Source organism: Xiphophorus couchianus, chromosome 9 (assembly GCF_001444195.1).
Source record: "Xiphophorus couchianus chromosome 9, X_couchianus-1.0, whole genome shotgun sequence".
Classification (NCBI taxonomy): Eukaryota; Metazoa; Chordata; class Actinopteri; order Cyprinodontiformes; family Poeciliidae; genus Xiphophorus; species Xiphophorus couchianus.
The window spans coordinates 30088546-30095075 of record NC_040236.1 but is presented as its reverse complement, the minus strand read 5'-3'; positions in this window follow the sequence as shown (position 1 = coordinate 30095075).

The following is a 6530-nucleotide window of genomic DNA, read 5'->3' as shown; positions in this document are numbered from 1 at the left end:
ATGTCTACACCTGCTTATCCTGGCAGGGTCAAGGGGTCAATCATTGGGCAACACAGAGACACATAGGACAAACAACAGTAGCTCTGCCAATGCTAAAACACAACACCAACACAGTGTGGCTTTTATACTTAACATGTACTGTAAGTGGTACGATATTCTTTAAAAATAAGCCCTTATGGAGGAGTCATTTAAATGCCAGTGCAGGTGGACCGGCTCTGCAAGAGTATTTTGCAAATCACCCAGTTTATGAGAAAGATGGCATGCGCAATTTCCAAAGACTCATAAAAATTCAGAGGTGCACGACCAGGCGCAGTGACAGCATGACAACAACGAGAGAGGTGGGGACGGCTCAATGCACCAACTATAAACCTAGCTATGACACTCCATCACCAAACGTTCAACACATGTCAAACTGAAAATTTACAAAACAACCATGTAAATTATCCTGTTACAAGTTATCTGGAAAAAATGATTTTACAGAAAGCTAAGTATGCTAAACATTTTTGAAGTTAGCAAAACCACTAAGCAAAAAATTAGCTTTGGTATTAGCATATTAGCGGATAAGCAGAAATGTACCCACCTCCTTGTGGAGAAGATGCAGAAAAACCCCAGCCAGGGATTCTACATACAATCACAATAACTTAATATAAAATTTGTGGTTGTGAAAAATTACAAAATGTGAAAATATTTTTGGTGATTCTAATACCTTTTCAAGGAAATGTAAAATCAAGTAGTCTGTTAATGCTAAACAAGTGTACAACTTCACTTTTTCCATGTTTATGATTTCCTCCTACTACTGGCTACTGGCTTTGTAAAAACTACTTTCAGATCTGACCTCCTTCGAATAGGACACATTGCACAGAAACAAAAAAATCAATAGATGGTAAGCTCTTCAAAAAAAGGGCAAATTTGCTTGTTTTCATTTCCTGAAAGGTCGACATTTTGCAGATACATCAGACACTGCCGATTTGATAATCACACAACACGATGTGGTTACACTGAACGCCGGTGGCAGCCACCAGCGTGTGAGCCGGTATGACTCACCTCTCTGCACCTCCAAGAAAAACACACCGACACAAACACAAATAAACTCAGAAAGCGGGACGGGCACTGATCCGGGTCAGCCCCGTTTAACGTGCTCCTCAGGTTGAGCACTGAGGTAAAATTGTAAGTGTAACAAACAAGACACGTGCACAGTATGACACCTATAGTGAACAGCCAACATTTAATGTGCAACTGCAGTCTGCCAACCAATCAGAGCCGACGGTCTGTGGCAGGCAAGCAGGCAGAGCAGAGGCTGAGACTAACTGTGAATACATGCAGACACAGGAGGGAGGAGAGGCAAGGAGGGGTTTGACAGTGAAGGAGGGAGAGGAAACCAAGCGAAGACATCCCCACTGAGTGTTCACCGAAGCCATCAGCTGAAGCTGCAGATATGATCACTCTAAACAAATAATCCCCTGGTTGGTAACTCTTGAAATTATGCCTATTGCAACTATGTTTATGTAGATGGAAATATGATTTAAATGGTATGATGATACTGTTGATTGTTGCAATGTAGTAGTAAAAACATCAAATAATAAATAAGGGAAAACTACAGAGAGAATGCCAAAAAAATATGTAGTGAAGAAATAAAATGCAAATAAAAATGATTTCTTACCTTTTTAAGTGAGTTTTCTATCCTTTGTAATAAAACTGCAATTTAGTAGAAGCTTCTGCCGTTGTAGGACAAGTTACATCTATATGTATGCTTCTTTCATCTGAGCATGAACTCGTCAGTCCTCTGTGCCAGCGCTTCTGGTCCACCTTAGTAGGTTTGTGAAAACACACACAAGATGGTAATGAATAGTGGAGAGTGAAAGGACAGCACTACGCTGGAAGGCAGACAGTCTGCATGAAACAGGAGAGCTAGGAGAGTAGAGAGCAGACTGAGTAGGATGCAGGAGCTATTCTTCGCAACATCAGAGTGGCCGGGTTGGAAACACCCACCTTCTCAGCATGCATCAAATGGGAAGCCCGCTCTAAAGTATGTGGACATGGAAAACTCCTGCGTGCAACGGGAGATCATGCCTGATGAACGGTGGCTCTAAAAAGTATTCGCATCCCTGGAAGAATTGCCAGATTTTTTAATGTAAAAAACAGACACTAAGGGAAGGAATTTTTAATACAAAAACCAAAAATATTGACCTGTTTGCATAAATGTGCACACCCTTAAACGAGTACTTTGGTAAAACATCTTTTAATTTAGTTTTAACACTCACTCTTCTTGGGAACACTTCTGCTATTAATTATAAAGCATAGGATAGCCTAGAAACAAAGTTCAGCTGCACAAGCAAGATTTTTTTTTTTATTTGCTCATTTGCATCTCTTAGCTAAAGGAATAGTTTGCAGAAAGATTACAAAAAAAATTAAGTGATCTAACTGTAGAAAGATATCAGTCTGGAGCCAGGAAGCAAAAAAAAAAGGGCGTCACCAGAAGAACACATTGTGACTAAGTCTGTAACCAAGTCAAAGTGTGGAATGCAATTAAACTCCTACCAAATAATACAGAACACTGAAATGCAATCAGAATTTGATTTGTTTATTTGTTTATTTTTAGGTTAAATTGTTAAAAGACATATATAACATTAAATGTGTAAAGTGATTTATTTTTTCCACTCATATCATTATTTTATGAAAATGTGGCATTTTTCCAAGGGTTTGTAGACTTTTAAGATCCACTGCATACACATGTGAAGCTGTGAGCGCTTGTTAACTTATGCTTAATGACATATTAAGCCTTTCTCCTCAGCCAAGTGCAGCCTGTGAGATTTGTCCGCCGGTACTTTTTTTCAGTGGAAAGAAATAAACCGTGATAAGAGTCTTCATGCCTTAAACGGCTGCTAATGAGTTGAATTCGGGGCTCAAGATGTGTGTTCTTATAAAATCACTGCAATGATGTGATTAAACCAGCTGTTCCCAACCTTGAAGGATGCCCTGCAGGTCAAAGGAGGGGATGTAACTCTCAAACACGAATCCTTTAATTTGTTTGTGTTTTACTGCCTTATGCGCAATGAGTTCTTCAAATGAAATCAGAAAGACTGAAAACATGCTAACGATGTATTTCCAGGTTTGATAAAAAGTGTTGCAGCATAGTAATAGTTCATCTGATGCAAATAACAAAATAACAACTGTGTGCAGCTGTGACAACAGGATTTGTACTGAGAGCTAAAAAGATCCTTGGAGTGCACCGCTGCCTGTCATTCAACATGCCTTCATTTTCCCATCAGTGATCTCCTCCTGACAGAGATGGAGCATGAGAGTGGGGAGATTTTTTTTCTTTTCCTGGGCTTTAAAGCGTTCACACCACCTACATCTCCCAGGGCATGCTGTGAGGGCTCCACGCCCCCTGGGACAAAGCCTGCTTTAATAAAGGCCAGCAGCATTGCACAGGGCATGCAAAGAACTCCTCGTTAACACAAGTTAAAAGAATAAAATATACAAAATTGCTGCATTTACATCAGGTGAAAAGAAACCAACCAACCAAATTCTTCCTTTAATAGAAATAATATTTCTAACATTTCAAAGCTCAAATCTGCTTAATGACTTAATTATGTGTTTAAAGTCTTGTTTCTATTGTTTTAGGAAAGTCATACTCTATAGCTGAGGACATGGGTGGTGGGAGTTGCCTTTTGTTGAAGAAGAAATTAGGAGGCGATGAGAGAAAGGCAACACAATAATGCTTCTTTATTATGCAGCCCCACGTTAGGATTTAGATGGACTAGGAGACGGGATGTGGAAAATTACTGCCCCATCAGTTGTATTTGTCAGATCCAGGGCCAACCTAAGGTTTAAAAAACTGAGAAGCATCCCCCAGTACTCTCTCCTCCAAACTCTCACACACCCCCAACTAATAGTGGGCCCCTAAAACCACCAGAATCATCATTCTTTGGTTGCATTAGCAATCGAGCAAAACAAAGCTCCCTAATATGTAAAAATGTCTTCATTGTGGGAAAGAAATCTAGTTGATTAACATGTTAATGCTTCTGAAGTACCCCACTCCATCTCTCGTAACAGCTAAATCCCTTAAACAACAGCAATCAGAATAAACTACTTGTTTGTTTTTACATTTGGGTTTTTTGTGTGTTTTCTTTATTTTTTCTTAAAATAATCAGCCTAATTTTTTGAGAGGCTAAAATAAAAACCAAACACCATTCCATTTGATAATTTCCATCCTTTACTCTGCCATTAACTTCTGAAGCCCTAGCAGAATTAATGAGAATTAAAAAAACAACCTTATACTGTAAAACATGCCCAACAAGTTCATAGACTAACAACAGCAGTGCAAACTTTTGAAGTGGAGGGGACATGGTTCTAGGACAAGCATTCACTGACATTACAGCTGCAGGTCTTTAGAGTATGTTTCTACCAGATTTGCAGGCTGAATTTATTTCCTTTTTGTTCTTTATGAAAAGGCTCTATGAATGCCACTTTGACTTGGATTCTTTAACACATGAATGAATATTCTTTGATCAAAACCATTTCAGTTTGGACCTTATATCGTACATGTCCTGCTCAAAACAAAACCTCAAGTCTTTTGCAGCTTCTAACAGTTTTTATTCAATTATTTCCCTGCATACATCTCCATCCATCTTTTAATCAACTCTATTCAAGTTCCTTTTAAAAACAATGCTTCCCCATAGTATGATCCTGCCACCACCATGTTTCACATTAGCTTGTTCAAGCGGAAGTGCAGCATTAGTTTTCAACAAATACCATTTTTGTCTTGGTCTCATCTGAACAGAACTTCTCTTCCTAGACTTTATGTGTTTCTTCAAATAGAACTTTGCATGGCTTTCTTTGAAGTATTTTCTTGACAATTTTCCATAAAGGTCAGTTTTGTTGATTGCATGACTAGAGGTTGTCTTTTCAACACATTCTTGCGCCTGAACTGTATAAACAGAAATTCTGTCTAGGCCCCCCAAACAGGAGCTCTGAACCAGCTCAGATTACAGCTTGGTAAATCATTCTCTTGATTTACTTTCTTTATTAATCAAGTAAATTTTGAAGAAAGTGTAGCTGTGTTATTTGGGATGAAATACCTTGAAATTATTCCATTTGTGAGATTTTTGCACACTGAACCAGTCATGAAATTTATATTAGAGTCACTCCAAAACCCGAGACTGAGGAGACATCCTATTCTGGAGCATTAGACTGAGGATACCTTTGGGAATATCAGCTAGTCTCACAGGAAGTACTAGACTAAACTACTACCGTCCATTATCTGCATCCTTGCTGCAACACCACCTGATAACCAAGGGGTTTCTTGAAGCTCGGGAACAGTATAGCTCAGCTCCATTGATGCAATGTTTGCTGCTGACCAAGCATCCACTCTGCAGCAGAAGCAGCAGAATAAACGGAACGTCCAGCTCGAGTATCGCCGTATGAAGAAAAAAATGTCCCCGCAGTTTGAATCCCACCGTGCAACGACGCACCTGTCGTTTCGCTTTTTTAGTGGCAGCATTCAGGTGCTACGATACTCCCCTCATCGTACAAACCCACGCCAGCACTAACATTCTGTAGCCCTTTTAACAAAACAGTGCAACTGATACTATTAAGGTGAGACGATATTAAACAGACAGCTCTTGCTGCGATCACAATATATGTACGTTTTCCCCCAGAAAGCAATGCACAAACAAACTGTATCTTACCGTTAAAATCATGAAGGAGTAGCCTGGTGACTGTCAGATGAGGAGATGGTCCAGTGAAGATGGTGATGATGCTGCTGGATAGTTTGCTGTCACATTTCCTGGATAATGTCGCCCCCTGTCAATTAAAACTGTGTACAACCGTTGTTAATAATTCCTAGGGACTGGACCGTTTTCTTAATTTAGGAATGTAAAACTTTACTTATAATGAAACCATTTATAATTTAAACTGATACAAACACGGTATATGTTCAGTTATTATAATTGTTTTGGAGCATACAGCTTCCCGAAGCAATAATAATGTCAGGTTTGCAGGTAGAAAACGGATTTATGATTTCAAAATAAAAGCACGAAGTTGTTGACGTTTAGTTAACATTTTACATGTCATTATGCCACATACAGGGGTCTCAAACTCCAGTCCTCGAGGGCCACAGTCCTGCAGTTTTTGGATGTGCCACAGATACAAAACACTGGAATGAAATGATTTAATGACCTCCTCCTTGTGTAGATCAGTTTTCCAGAGCCTTAATGACCTAATTATTCTGTTCAGGTGTGGTGCAGCAGAGGCACATCTAAAAGTTGCAGGACTGCGGCCCTCGAGGACTGGAGTTTGAGACCCCTGTATGCCCTTTATAGATTCGTGGTTGCAGTAATCAGTGCTTCTCAATTCCAGTCCTCAGGCCCCCCTGCTCTGCATGTTTTAGATGTGCCTCTATACCAGAACAGCTGATTCAAATGATTGCATGACTTCTTCTGCAGGCATCAAGTACTGCAGAAGCCTGTTAATCACCCATAGATTTAATCCAGGTGTGTGGCAGCAGGGAAACACCTAAAACATGCAGG